The sequence below is a fragment of the Lissotriton helveticus genome, chromosome 7, assembly GCF_964261635.1.
Source record: "Lissotriton helveticus chromosome 7, aLisHel1.1, whole genome shotgun sequence".
Lineage (NCBI taxonomy): Eukaryota > Metazoa > Chordata > Amphibia > Caudata > Salamandridae > Lissotriton > Lissotriton helveticus.
The window spans coordinates 334,474,409-334,490,466 of NC_136068.1; the positions used below are offsets into that span (position 1 = coordinate 334,474,409).

General features: G+C 43.1%; 1 protein-coding gene across 2 annotated transcripts in view; it reads left to right on the forward strand.

Annotated features, from left to right (window-relative positions):
- Positions 1-16,058, forward strand: part of DHX35 (DEAH-box helicase 35) — a 661,155-nt gene that overhangs the window by 169,815 nt on the left and 475,282 nt on the right. The window lies entirely within an intron of this gene.

Consider the following 16,058-nt stretch of genomic DNA (forward strand, 5'->3'; position numbering starts at 1 on the left):
TTTTGGGTGAAGGGACTGAGCAGTATTAATTGGTATCGCACCATAGTAATTGAGATTGTTTCATTTTAATTTTGGTAACATTTCTCCCTACAGGTACCTGACTCTAGCAAAATTGCTGTTTTGGTCTTGAACGACTTTGAGCCGTAAGTATAATAAGAAATAAAAAAAATGTGTTTCTTTTTTCACACGATTATCCTCACGGCAGGGTGCACCTTAGGGCGTGTACACCACCGGAGGATCACATTATATGGTCCTGAAGAAAGCTGAGCGACTTGGGCTCCCAAAAGCAGAAACATGTCGACCAAACTGTATTCACTATGGACTAGGGGTCTATAATAATTGAGACTAACCCTATGAGTCCATTTATATCTGTTTTTAACCAGTACAGATCGGACTGTTAATAAAATAGTTAAAAGTCACGATTTTGTACTTTTTATAATTTTTTTCACTGTATTGCACTCACTTAGCACAATTTGGCTTCAGTACACCCTCAACACACACAAGAACCAGCTCCGCTGTAAACAGGCGTTGCAGCACACTGGAAAGACATTAGGTCTTTCCAGTGGGAACCCATTGATGAAGCATGTCACCACTAGGTTGGTGAGTGAGGGTTCTTAAACAACTTTTTATGTATGTTGAGTTTTCTTATCCCTCTCTTTCCCTTCCACCTCACATATTAGTTTGAGGTTGTTTGTTTGTTTCTTCTTCACTCTTCTGTTGTTTATTGATAGTATAATAGGGGTTTGAGAGTGAATAGCCATACCCTTGCTCTCCCGTTGTTATTTTGTGATACAACTAAGTTCACCATTTGCTGTGGGCTAGACACCACCGATTCACTAGGCAGTGCGGTTTTGTCAACAGTGGTTTTGACGCCATGCCTTGTTGAGGACCATTGGCTTTTCTGAGGATGTCCAAACATCACTCCTGAATATGCCCTTTGATGGCTCCCGTCTCTTCAGAGAGAAGGCGGATTTGGCGCTGGAGTGCATAGGGCCATGGGTATTACATTAAGTTTCTGAAGTGGTGTGATACTCTTGTGGCGCCACTGACAGAACTCGCTTCCAAAAAAGAACAGAACAACAGAAAATACTTTTGACTGAGGAGTGTCAAAAGGCATTTGACACCTTGAAAAAGGCTTTGTCCTCAGCACCTGGAGTTAATTGTTCAGACAGATTCTTCTAAACATGGGATTGAGGCAGTTTTGGTGTAGTTAAATGATGAGTGCAAGGATCAACTAGTTGCCTTTATTAGTAGGCAACTCCTCCCAGTAAGACGCGCTGGTATACTTTGCTGTGGTTTGGTCCCTGAAGAAGTTGAGACCTTACTTGTTTGGAGCTCACTTCAGAGTTCAGACTGACCACAAACCTTTCAGGTTGCATATGCAGATGAGAGAAGAGAACCCCAAACTGTTGAGCTGGTTCATTTCCCTACAAGGTACGGACTTTACAGTGACCATGCCAATGCAGATGGCCTTTCCAGTTTCTTCCATTTAGATGATGAGATCTACCAAGATGTAGGTTAATTGCTTATTACCTTTCTTCTGGTCACGGACCATGTAAAGAAAAGCCCTATTTGTTTTCAAAATCACCCCAAGTCAATCTGCTGGCCACGGTGGTGTTGTATTGATTGCATTTTCAGCAGATTGAGACTTCTTATTTGGTCACATTGTGAGTTTAATAATTTTTGTTATGGTGATAAACAGTTCAAGTGTGGTTTGGCACATTTGTCCTTTTTGTGGAGCAAAAGTAACCAGGTTTATTTTATTTTATTTTGGCAGCATGTTTTGGTGTTGGTTTTTGTATACCGACTGCCTAAAAAGCATGTTTTAAACATTTTTATTGGTTGATTTATGTTTTTGGCTAAGAGAGTTCCGATGGTTACTGATGTGTCTGTTCGTATATTATAGTTACCCCCAACAAAGGGCTTTTTTGCCCAAAATGCATTGGGTGAACAGTAACATGATTTACTAAGATGCAAAGTGAAGTCTTGTCATGTTTTAGAAATAAGCCTGGATGAGCAATCCTTCTGCTTTGGAAGATTGGAACCACATTGCCTGTGTTTGAACTCTGAAATTAATGGAGAAATTGGAATAACGTTGATTATAATGGATTGCATTACATTCTTGTTTCTGATTGCTTGGATACTATCTGCATGGCTTTGCGCCTTGGGTTTGGTGCGTGACGGCGCACCAATTATGTTTGGAACTTTAGAAAGTTGTCACTTAGTTGCCCAAAGTTTTCCAGTGTCCACTTACAGTTTCTGGCTAAGAGACAGCCTTCTGCCCTTATGAGGAGATGTTAATTACTTTCAGGAAGGAACACAAACGGCCAGCTGATGGAAAAGGTGCAGCCTCTTCCTGGTTGGAAGACCAAACCGGGTGTGAGCGCACAAGGTAAGCTTCAAAGGGGAAGCTGCTTTTAAAAGGTAAATGGTGGACACACACAAAGGGCTGCTGTTTTGTTTTTGCAGACAGACTGGCATCTGGGACAGTAAACCATGAGTTGTGCTGTTCCTAACAGAAGAAAAGTAGGTGAACAAGATGGGGAATAGCTCCTATGAGGAGCAAGGGCCCTCACACCCCCCAGGGGGTGTCATGCTTCATCCGAGGGCAGCTCCTCGTTGGGCCGGCGCTGCAACGCGCCCCACCGTCAGGCTCTTTGCCGGAGATCTTTATCCTGTTATTTTAGCCGTTGATGAAGCCGGTGTGTGTGGAATATAGGGTGTATATACAAAAGTGAATAGAGTGAAGGAATGAGTACGTTTAAGAATAACTATGGGAACCAGCTACACTAACTTTAATTAGCTAGTTCCATGTCATGATTAAGAACCTGTGATGCATGCACTAAGAGATTATAATAGTTTCGTCAAGCGTTTTGAGTCTGGATAACGGTCAACATGTTTCATGCCCTATGGTACAAAAAAGTCAATGGTTTCTTTTCCACTTCCGGATCCGCTGGGTTCTTTTTTCGTCAAACTATAGAGACACTGGGGATGGTGAACATCATTGTACTAACTACACCGATCGTGAAAGACATGTAGAACGGTGGAAAAACGTTCTGTGTTTAATTGATACCTGAGTATACCATCCGTGTTACATTGAATGATTCCCCTGAAGAAGGTCTTTGTCCCAAAATGCATCGGAAATATATTTCAAATGAATTAAGTATGTTTCCGTGACAAGTGATAGAAGGAAAAATTCCCTCCTGAAGAGGAATTATGGAAGATTAATTTACAAGTGTGACGCAACACTGTGATACCGAATTCAATAAAAAGATGATTTTTAAAGAAAAATTCTAAAGTTTATTTGAAAGATTTGAAAGAATAAGTTAAAAGGTTTTTAACCCTCACTAGTGTAAAGTGGGGACGTTGTTTATGGTACAAACAGCGCAATTGGAATCTTCATGTCCTATGGTGTCATCGAGATTGTGGCATTTCTTCAGGCCCTAGCAACCCTACTTGCTACTCATAGAGGGGTGGTTCATATTTATGTGTAAAAACTAATGCTCATGCCCTCACCAAAATACACCAACTGCAACATGGTTCCTCCTAAGTAGTGACCGGGGGTGCTAGGCGATTGGGCCAGAAGCTCCGGAGTCCCAGGACGCTCTCTGGTGTCACGTCCGGCTTGTGCGTCGAACTCGCAACTTGCAACTGACCTATCCTCCATGGCAACTGATTTTTGGATGTACTTCACCCAGACTTCGAGGAACATCGACTCATGTGGTCAAAGTTGCCCCACTGTGTGTGTGGACCGAAGGGTGTCACCAGGAAGACCCCCATCACCGACTCCGCATCCTTGAGCATCTTCAGCATCTTCAGCATCCTGTATCATTTGCATCAGGGCCACTCCAGTATAAGCCTATGGTGGTTTTCCCAAGAGGCCGGAACTGGAATGGAGACTGCTTTAAATGTGAGTTAAATGTTTTACTCAATCTATTGGTGAGTGTGAATGGCTCCTGCCAGAGATGTTCACCACAAGAGTGCCCTTACAGGCGTTTTGGTGTTGCATGTTGTGGCTAATCCTAATTCGCAAGTAGCAGTAGATTACAATGGTTTATTGTGCTAAATACAAATCTGTGATTTATTGTTCTTTTAAAAGTTCATATCTACAGAACCCCTGTGCTGGATTTTTGTCACTGAGATGTCTATTTACATTTCAAATGTTCAAATAGAGTTTATTGACAGTCATATATTGAACGTATACATAATAGAGGTATAAAAAGAGAAATACATAACAAAATAGGTGAAATATTCATTCAAAAGGAAATAACCTACAGACATAACCAGCAATAATAGAATATGCAGCAATTATTAACATATGATGAGCAAAAGGATGATGGGAACAATAATAATAAAAATTGGATAAAGCGACGGAGGGAACTCATGGACGTTTAGCAACTTCTTGTTGAAAGGGAGTCAAGGGAGAGGAGCGGAGGGCAGACGTATCAAAAAATGAGGTAACTGGTTCCCACAACTGTTTGCGTTTTGGGGCCAAAGCTAGTGGATAGACAAACGTTGTATCTAACCTATGATTATAGCATATAGCGTACCACCATGCCTGATATGAAAGTTTAGTGAGATCCTTCCAGTTTTTAGTAATTTGTTGAAAAGCTACTGCAAGTAGTAGGTCTAGTATTTTTATGTTGAAGGTGCAATGATCCCAAATGGGGTAGATACTACCTAGAAATATGTGAGAGAGATGGAAAGGGTGCCTAGTGGAAAAAATATTATTGATTTGAGACCAAACCTTGACCCAAAATGTGTGAACCGGTGTACAAGCAAAAAGTAAGTGTGACAAATCTGCGTGTGGGGCAGAGCAAGTCCAACATGTATGTGTAAGGTCGGAGTTTTGTTTGGATAGAATGAGTGGGGAGAGTAAGAGTCGATTGTAAATAAAAAATAAAGTTTGAGTAGTGTTTGCCGCCCTAGAAGATTTCCGTATCTTTAACCACACCCTGTCCCAAACTGTAATAGGCCACGAGGTACCCATATCCACCTCCCAAGCCTCTTCTACCTTGGTCTTTGTTCGTGGTGATGCAGGTGCGTGGAGCAAAGCATAAATCTTGGACGCCCTAGATCCTGTAGATTGTAGAGTACGCAAGTGAGATGTCATAGGAGATTCCTGAGGGAGCATGAGTGTCAATGCAGTATAGGAATCATATGCCGACTGAAGTGCTTGTGTTAATTTGAAGTACTGAACACGGAAAGAAGAAGGGAGATGAAAAGTTGCAGCGGCTTCTGCAAAAGAAATGATGTGAGATTGCTGGAATAAATGACGTACCCATATAAGACCCCGACTTCTCCAAGACTTAAAAAAAAAAGGTTTATTGTTTATTAAAATCGATGTATTGTGCCATATAGGTTGGTCCAAAAAAGAGGAAAATAAAGGGGGTGGTAAAATCTTAGATGTGTATTTTAGAATCGGAGTTGATAAAGATTGCGGTGGAAGAGAAAAAGAAAGGTATTCTAGGAAAGAAAAGGGCGAAATATATGCTAATTACAGCGATGACCACAGGGGAGAGAATGTGGAAGAATCGTCAAACCATCTGGACGCTTGATTTAATATGAAGGATTTATGATGCAGGGAGAAATTTGGAAAATTCACTCCGCCTTCTGCTTTCGGACGGGATAATTTGGATAAAGACATGCAAGCTTTTTCATGTCCACACAGGAAAGAAGATCAGAGAGAATTAATTTTCTTGAAATGGTATAAAGGAATAGAGAACGGAATGTGGATATTATGAATAAAACCAAGGGGGAAAGCATCATTTTGATGGTATCTAATCTGCCCCACCAAGATAAATATAAAGGATGCCACTTTGTAGTAAGATCCTTCAACTTTTTTAAACATTCTTCCATGCAGCGAGAAACTGTACCGGAGAGAGTAGGAGTAAAGTGAAGACCTAAATATTTGATACATTTAGTGTTCCATGTGAATCCCGAAATAGTGAAGTCTGATTTATAAGTAAATTTGGTCAAGGGTAAAATCTCGCATTTATCTGTATTCAATTTATAACCAGACACAGAGGCAAATGAATCAACTTCAGTCAGAAAGGCAGGTAAAGAAGTCGCGGGTTCAGATAAAAATAATAAAACATCATCGGCATACGCCGCCATTTTAATTGTGTATTGCTGGAACTTAAAGCCCTGTATGATATTATTTTGGCGAATTCGCAAAAGGAAGGGTTCTAAAGCGAGATTGAATAAAAAAGGCGAAAGAGAACAACCCTGACGAACCCCTCTACCAAGGGAAAAATAAGAAGAAACACCACCATTTGCTGAGATAGCAGCTCTGGGGTGCGAATATAAAAGAGAAATGAGGGTGGAAATTCGTGGGCCAAAACCAAACCACTTCAACGTTTGAAAAAGATATGACCATTCGACACGGTCAAAAGCTTTTTCCGCATCCAACGCTATTGCAACGAGAGAATGAGAAGAATGAGAAGTCTTAGATAGAATGTCGAAGAACAGTCTGGTATTATCTGAAAGCAATCTACCCTTGACAAAACCAGACTGCTCCTTCCCCAATAAAACTGGTAAAAAGGATTCCAAATGGAGAGCTAAAGCTTTAGAAAAAATCTTGTAATCGATGTTGACTAAAGAAATGGGCCTATAATTTTTACAGTACTGAGGGTCTTTGCCTGGTTTGGGAAGAATGCATATGAGAGCGTCGGAAAATGATCCTGAGGAAGAACCGGAATCTAAGAAAGAGGAGAGAAGTGCACGTAATTTTAGGAGAAGTAATGTGGAGAAATGAAGAAAAAATTCTACTGTAAATCCATCCGGACCTGGAGCTTTATCTTTTTTTAGCGATTTCAAAGCACAAAGAAGTTCTTTTTGATTCAGGTCAAATTACAAGGGAGACAGATCAGGAGGGGCGTCGAAAGGAGATTTAATGTCAGAGAAGAACTTGGATATGTCCTGGGTGGTAGAAGTCGACTCGGATGAATATAATGTTTTATAGAATTGAAGAAATGCCGTCAGGATGTCATCATCTTTATGATGTAGTGTAGAATCTTGACTATATTTGCTTTCTATATTAGTTTTATTCTTTTTGACTTTCAGATAGTTTGCTAATAATTTGCCGGCTTTATTTTGACCCCCGTAAAATTTGGCACTAGAGCGCAGTAAGAAATTGGAAGCATTATTTGTAGTATCCTTATTAAATTGTAATTTGGTGGTGATAAGCTCATGTAAACAGTCCTTTGACTTAGAAGTAAAGTATGAATGTTCCAACTTCTTGATCTTAGAGAGAAGGTCGTTAGTAATTTGTTCTGCCTTCTTACGTTTGCGGGAAACAAAACTAATAATAAAATCCCTAGCGGATGCCTTAAAGGCGTCCCATACAATGGGAAAGGATATCTCATTAGAGTCATTGCGGATGAAAAAGTCATGAAAGAAGGTGGTAAAGGAGGAAACAAAACCAGAATCAAGAAGAAGGGAATTATTGAAGCGCCATTTCTTAGTAAGAGGAGGTTGCTGCAAAATATCAAGGTGTATGGAGACTGGCGAGTGATCCGTAATCAAAATAGACCCAATTTCGGAGGCGATCAATGATTGTGAGAGATGGTGTGAAATAAAAAAATAATCTAATCTAGATTGAGTTTGGTGAGGCGGAGAGAAAAGAGAGTACTCCCTAAGAGTGGGGTTGCATAGTCTCCAAGCATCGAGGAATTTAAATTGATGAATGAGTTGCGTGAAAGACTTATGTGACTTATGAGAAGAGTAAGTGCTGGTAGAATGTCTATCTAAACAAGCATTGGAAATGCAATAGGTCTCGCATTAGGAAAGTTTGAGCGATTGGTATTGTAAATGACACTTTTTTTTATTTATGTGTTGGTTTTGAAAATAGCAAATTTAATAGCTTTGTCAGTTACAATGTCAATAGTTTTAACTTTCGCAAATGTGACACCTATAGCATTTGTAATGCAATGTGTGTTGTATTTACGTGACTTACATGTATTGATATTACAAATAACAATGGCTTTTAATTTTGTAAATAATTAATACTTAAATAAAAAAAATTGTAATTTATAATGGCTATAGCTTAAACGTTTGTAAATAAATTTTGTGACGATTATGTTCAGTGTATTTTATTGTGACGAAAATCCAAGAACATTGCATTTGCACCTACACACACACACAGAGCCACACACACACACATATAGATGTGGTGGTGGTGGATCTGGGGGATATGGTGGTGGTGGATGTGGTGGTGATGGTGGATGTGGTGGTGGTGGTGATGGTGGTGGATGTGGGGGTGGATGTGGTGGTGGTGGATGTGGTGGAGGTGGTGGTGGATGTGGTGGAGGTGGTGGATGTGGTGGTGGTGGATGTGGTGAAAGTGGTGGTGGATGTGGTGGTGGTAGTGATGGTGGTGGGTGTGGTGGATGAGGTGGTGGATGAGGTGGTGGATGTGGTGGTGGTGGTGGATGTGGTGGTGGTGGATGCGGTGGTGGTGCATGCGGTAGTGGTGGAAGTGGTGGTGGATGTGTTGGATGTGGTGGTGGATGTGGTGGTGGATGTGGTGGTAATGGGTGTGGTGGATGTGCTGGTGGATGTGGTGGTGGATGTGGTGGTGGATGTGGTGGTAATGGGTGTGGTGGATGTGGTGGTTGATGTGGTGGTTGATGTGGTGGTGGTGGTGGATGTGGTGGATGTGGTGGTGGTGGTGGTGGATGTGGATGTGGTGGTGGATGTGGTGGTGGATGTGGTGGTGGTGGATGCGGTGGATGCGGTGGTGGATGTGGTGGTGGTGGATGCGGTGGTGGTGGAAGTGGTGGTGGATGTGTTGGATGTGGTGGTGGATGTGGTGGTGGATGTGGTGGATGTGGTGGTGGATGCGGTGGATTTGGTGGTGGTGGATGCGGTTGTGGTGGTGGATGTGGTGGTGGATGTTGCGGTGGATGTGGCGGTGGATGTGGTGGTGGATGTGGCGGTGGATGTCATGGTGGATGTGGAGGTGATGGTGGATGTGGTGGTGGATGCGGTGGATGTGGTGGTGGATGCGGTGGATGTGGTGGTGGATGTGGTGGTGCATGCGGTGGATGTGGTGGTGGTGGATGCGATGGATGTGGTGATGGTGGATGTGGTGGTGGTGGATGGGGTGGTGGTGGTGGTGGTGGATGGGGTGGTGGATGTAGTGGTGGTGGGTGTGGTGGATGTGGTGGTGGTGGGTGTGGTGGTGGTGGCGGTGGATGTGGTGGTGGTTGTGGCGGTGGTTGTGGCGGTGGTTGTGGCGGTGGATGTGGCGGTGGATGTGACGGTGGATGTGGTGGTGGATGTGGTGGTGGATGTGGTGGTGGATGTGGTGGTGGATGTGGTGGTGGATGTGGAGGTGGAGGTGGTGGTGGATGTGGTGGTGGTGGTGGATGTGGTGGTGGTGGATGTGGTGGTGGTGGATGTGGTGGATCATTGAGGTCTATTTTGCATCAATGTATAAAAGTTTCTAAATAACTACACAATAATGTGAAAAGGTGGCGCATAATTTGTTTCATTCACAATGTACCATATAATTTGCTTTTCAAAGCCACATAATAGCGCTGTCGGACAATTCGGCCCGGAGTTGCAGCATTTTGTCAGTCTCCTCCCCACCCTGCGGGTCATCAATGACATCGTTCAGTACCGGGATCTGGACGAAAACAACTGACAGTGATTGAGGGGAGACGGGGGGCGGCATGTGGCCAATTTGTTCAAAAGAGAAGAAAGGGTAAGCTAGAGCAGTGCAGGGTGCGCAGAGTATACGTGCTGGAGAGAGACTAAGTGCTCAAGGTGCTGGTCGGGGTGAGGGGGGCTGGAGATGTGGTGACAGAGGGGAAAGGGTGGGTGAAGGAGCGCGAGCTAGTGCTGGAGAGAGTGGCAGGAGGGGGAATAGAGGTGTTGGAGATGTGGAAGAGAGAAAAAACAGCGAGCTACTCCTGGATGACGGGCGTGGGAGGGGGGCGGTGCTGGAGGATGGGGGAGGTAATCGAAGAACAGGGCGAGAGAAAAAAAATCAAAGTAAGTGCAAAAAAATTGAGAGGAGAAAATACCATTACCGGAGAAAGGAAAGGCGACAGTCTGAACCCGTGCTCAAGGGGGGTGGGGAGGGGGTCAGTGGTGAAGGGGAAAGGGAGATTGAAGTCGGTGCCGGGGAGGGTGAGAGATAGGCGGGAGCAAGATCGACGGCGGAGTCGGGTTCAACGTTACAGCTGGTTGTGGGCAGAGAATGGAGAGTGCGTTGCTGGAGAGAGTGGCAGGAGGGGGAATAGAGGTGTTGGAGATGTGGAAGAGAGAAAAAACAGCAAGCTACTCCTGGATGACGGGCGTGGGAGGGGGGCGGTGCTGGAGGATGGGGGGAGGTAATCGAAGAACAGGGCGAGAGAAAAAAAATCAAAGTAAGTGCAAAAAAATTGAGAGGAGAAAATACCATTACCGGAGAAAGGAAGGCTACAGTCAGAACCCGTGCTCAAGGGGGGTGGGGAGGGGGTCAGTGGTGAAGGGGAAAGGGAGATTGAAGTCGGTGCCGGGGAGGGTGAGAGATAGGCGGAGCAAGATCGACGGCGGAGTCGGGTTCAACGTTACAGCTGGTTGTGGGCAGAGAATGGAGAGTGCGTCCGGGGAGGGGGATCGGTAGCGAGGGCTGAGGAGCAAGAGGGGTGAGAACCAGCGGTGAGGGGCAGAGTGATCCAGTGCTGACAGATGAAACAAGACGGAGGGCATTGCTGTGGGGAGGGGGGAGTAGAAATGAGACACGGCGGGAGGGGGCGGAGCGGGGAGAGCGGCATGAGGGTGTGAAGCAGCAGGGGCCTTTGAAGTGAAGCTAAGCTTCACTTCAAAGGTGTGGGAGGAGTGCTGCTGGTGATTGACTGGCGATTTGATGATGTGCACACGCATTTTAGGTCAATGCGCTTGCGCATTGACCTAAAAGCGCACGGGCACAGCATCAAATCGCCAGTCAATCGCCAGTCTAGGTAAAGCTTATTTAAGCCCCTATATATCTCGCTGCCGCTCAATGCGCATGCGCATTGAGATAGGTCGCTCGACCTAAAAAGGATAAAAAACTTCATGGCAGTCTCCTGCCAGAATAAAATTATCCTCATAATATTGGGTAATGTGAGGGGCTAGTGAAGTCCAAAAAGAAGCATCTCCTGTAGTAGGAGCGTAAATATTTAGGAGGGTAACTGGAGTATTATCTATAATGAATTTGACTAAAACCCATCTGCCTATTTGATCTGCGGAGTTAGCAACTATCTTGACTGAAAGGGCTTTGTGAAATAGAATGAGAACTCCATTACGCTTACCATCTCCAGGGGAAAAGTAGACCTCCCCAACCCAACCTCTTTGTAATTTAGCAGATTCTTCGGGAGAAAGGTGTGATTCCTGAATACAAGCAATGTCATGTTTTAAGCTTGGCTAAATGTGTTAAGACTCTCTGCCTCTTTATGGGAGAGTGTAAACCTCTAACGTTCCAAGAAACAATTTTTAAAGGCATTCAACAATAGACAAAAAATATATATTAAGCTGGTTAAAGTAAATCATCATTAGAAGAAAATGACCAGTAAAAGTAAAATAGTCAATACACTGCAAGAAAAGTAAACTACAAAAAACTCTAAAAGTGAAAAAATGTCTAATGAACTGAGTACAACATATTTGTATGAGGGAAAAACCTAAGTTAATCAATATAAAACGTTCAACACAGTGACTGATTGAATAAGGACTAGAATCATAAACATTTAGACCATACAATAAAGCGAGTATTCGATAATTTGAGAGAAAGAAGAGAACAGGAGAGAAAGAAAGAAAACAGAAAAAGGGCCAAGAAAAGATAAGAGAGACTGAAAATGTTGAAAGAATAATATAGCCCAAGGAAGAAGAATAGAAGAAGAGGAAGAAATGCAAGAGGTACAAAAAAAGGATATGAATGATGAAACAAGACTTACAGAACATCCAAGACATGTACAAGGAGGGAGGATGGAGGCCACATAGAGCAATGACGGGTTTGAAACTCGTATGGGAAGGCGGGAAGGACGGACATCTCAGCAAATTCCATGAATGACAGGTGGAGGAAAAACACGTAGGGCAGTGATCTATGGAAATGAAAACAAAGTATCAGAAGGAAGAAAAAACATTAACAATTAGAAGGTTGAAATAGTAAGCAATATAAAACCTTATCTAAAAACCAATGTTCAAAGGCAATACATGCAGGTGAGCGAAACCTTGAATCAACAATAATAAAAATCAAGTAAAATGAGACGTAGATGCAACATCCATCACAGTAGAACTATGAGAATAAAGAAAACTTTTCAGCTTCAAAGGATCCTCATAAGTGGTGGTTCTGTTGTTAAGAGTCACCTTAAAAAGACAGGGATGGAATAGACCATATCGTGCTCCAAGCGAGCGCAATTGAGGGCGTAGGGCCAAAAATTTCTTGCGTCTATCAGCAGTAACCTTGGCATAATCCTGAGAGAAAAAAAGAGGATTGCCCAACCATAAAATTCGCTTCATTGCTCTGGCAGCTGATGAAATTTTGAGCAAATCAGTATACTCAAGGAAATAGATGATGACACCCCTTGGTTTCTTAGTAGCCGAATTGGACATCACAGCTGGAGGAGGGCCCAGACGATGCGCCCTCTGGATATTGAGAGTGGTACTATCCGGTAAGGAAAGAACTTTTGGTATGAAAGTCTTGAAAAACACAAGAGGATCCGAGCCCTCTGTTCCTTCCGGAAGACCATAAATTCGAAGGTTATTTCTTCTATTCCGATTCTCTAAACTTTTGAGTTGCTTACGCATGTCCAGAACCTGTGCACACAACGGATCCACTTTAGAAACAGAAGAATTCAAGGAAGAAACATCCTGTTCCAGTTGGGTGACACGACCATCTACATTCAGTAATTTTTCAGTGATCAATTGTAGTGTGGATCTAGTTTCATCTATGAAAGGACGCAACGCCCTTATCTCCTCCAATAGGATATCCATAGTAGCCGTGTTAGGTTGTTTTGGGGGAGAATGAGGATCTTTTTTCAACCTTTTTACAGCACCTTTAGTGGCAGAAGAGATTGGTGTGTTTGATGATGGTGATGAATGCTTAGATGATGATTCAAGCGAATCCTCCATTGTAAGACACTGATATCTGGAGCTTGTATGGATCTTGAAGTTACGTGAAACAACTGCGGATTTATGCAGGTCCTTGGATAACCTACCCATCAAGGAAGAAAATAGCTCAAGGAAGCTCAAATACAAAGCAATAAAGAGCTAAATGTAACACCTCACATTACAATATATAATTACCACAAAAGCTGTAAAAAGTAAAAGTAACACAAAAAGAATAGTTTGGGTATGTATTCGAGAAAATTGAAATTCTACTTATTCAGAAATATCAAATAATAAAAAAAAAAACTATTATGCACCTAGTGATGATAAGCAGAACGTAGCAAAATATAATAATAATATATACTGCGCAGGAACAGCACTTAAACCAACCTGTACCTAAGAAAAAAGGAGGTTAGAAAGAACATAGGCAGATGTATTCAGAATGACTTTGTAGTAAAGCCACGGGCCAATGGGTAAAACAGTACATAGCGTGTGGAAAACCTTATGAAAGAAAAATTTATCAGTCTGAGATTCAAGGAAACATGTGGAAGTTCCAAAACGCCATCTAGAATAAGTAAGAAAAACTTGGCGCCAAAAGTTCAGTTGTAAATATGGAGATTAGACAACACAGGGAAATCAGTGCTTATTCAGCCAATGGGGCTATGGCTAAGTGTAATATCGGTAGAAAATTCGCAAAGGCATGAGTCATTCTGGAAACGGTGATGAGTAATACAAAAACAGTCTCCACATGTATATATTAGAAACTGCGCCGTGAAGCAGGCTATTTGGTGATGGAATGGAAAAGAAAGGCTTGAGTTATTCACTGGACAAGCAAACAGCGAAGAATATTAGGTATATGGCCACATTTGGCAAAAGTGGGGTTAATTCAAAGGTGCAGCATTAGAAATGAAGTAAAGCTACAGAGAGCGCAGCATCCGACATTGCAAGCAAGAAGCCACTAGGAGCCGAGCTCCGTCAGTGGGTCACACAAAATGGTGGCCGCGTCTCCTCAGAGAGATGCTTGGGGCGTTTTATAGCTGGTCAGGAGCTGCGCATATACAAGGAGGCTCATTCATGGGAAAAGAGTCATGGAAAGCGATATCTGGAAAAAAGCGGCATATAACTTCCACAGGAAGCGGGAATGAAATGTCCAGACCGCCGCTAGGAGCGAGGCTCCGTCAGCGGGGTCCAGAAAATGGCGGAGTTGCTCTCACCAGGCTCCGGCGAAAACGGGTTGCGAGCAAACAGGTTATTCCGGCCTCGAAAGCACCAGCGAGGGCTTCACTGCGGCTCCTGAAGGCTTCCCACGTCTCCTGCCATACTTCAAGGATTCCAAAGCGAGTGAGGGAGTTTCGCCAGGCCGTCCCTCACCGCCGCCTCCCGGGAGAGTCACGGAAACGCCGCCATTCTCTGCGGGCGCTAGCCACGCCCCCCTGAGATGTCTATTTAAAAATAAAAATACAACCTATTTTTATAAATTGATGTCAGATTTTTATTGTGTTGTATTTTCTTTTTATTCAATTGTTTTGGTACTTCATAAGGTTTTATACTAGTCCTCTTATAAATCCTGACTGCTCAGAGTCACATACCCATGGTTGAGCTAAGGTTTTCCAAACGAGTCTGACTGCACGGTGAGTTTACACAGTGAGGTCATACGACTACACCATATAATAAACCTCCTACCTCACACTTTGTATTGCATTAAGCATTAACTGAGCCTTCTTTCATGTTTAGCATTGTTTTTAAACATGCACGTGTACTTTTTCACTTTAAAATGGTGTAACTTTATCAAACTCATTGACATTGACAAAGCCAGAGCGGCGAAACGCGTCTGTCAACGCTGGAGGGGGGTTTTCAATCCATGAGGTAAATACATTTTTGCACAGACTTGCGGTGTGCTCCTGTTTGTGTCGGCTGACACATTTTCAGTGGACTGTGCTTGGGAAGTTTACGTGGCTCACCATCGCGTTCAGGAAGCACCCGAGGTGTGTGGTGCGACGGCGTTGGTTCAAAACCTTGTTTCGGATATATATATATATATATATATATATATATATATATATATATATATATATATATATACACATGTTGTAATAATCATGTGTACTTGTCTTTCCTATGCCCTTATCTGTGCCATTAATGCTGGCACTTAGTCTTCGCTGTGTGTGTCAGTCAATGATGTAATGTCTTACCTCTGCATGCACCATTAATTCTGTTGTCTTGTCTTGCTGATGCCTTTTTATAATGATTATTTGTGATCCCAGACAAATGTAAGTGCTGCATATACTAATTAAATTCACGAGAGGGGTGTTATTGGCTGTACCACTGTTGTTTTCGGTAGTGGGCTGGTGGAGAGGATGAACGGGAAACATCATTTACTACGAAGGCATCACCACGCATAACGTTTACCACGGTACACTTACCACGCAAACGTTTTTTCAACGCGGGTGCCTTCCACGACCGTCTTTACCACGCAAGTACGTTCTGCGTGGGTTGGGGGGAGACGTGGTATTCCTTCCAGTCGTTCTGCGTGGGCTTGGGGGGGCTGGGGGGGGGCTCGGGCGGGGGCTGGGGGGTCTCCCCCCCCAAAAATAACAAGCGGGTTACTTAAATAAAAAAAAACGCACATTAATATTGAAGTAAAAGGAAAGAGCCTCCCCCAAAGACGTGCCGTGTACGTCAAAATAGCAGTCCTTTTTTTATTTTGGAAGACGTGTTTTGACGCTTGTTTCCATGGTGGATGGAAGTAAGGGCTGCTGGAGAAAGACGTGCAGGTAAGACGTTTCTACGCGTAGTATAAACCGTCGAAGTAAATTCCAGCGTGATAAAGCCACTTGCGATGTAAAATTCGCGTGGTAAAGCCATGCGTGGTAATTGTAAGCGTGGTATAATCATATATTCGGATGAACTTGGACAAAGATTAATCTTTTGTTCTCTTTTGGCAAATTAATCCGTTTCTGTAGCAGGGAACGTCCTATCTCAAT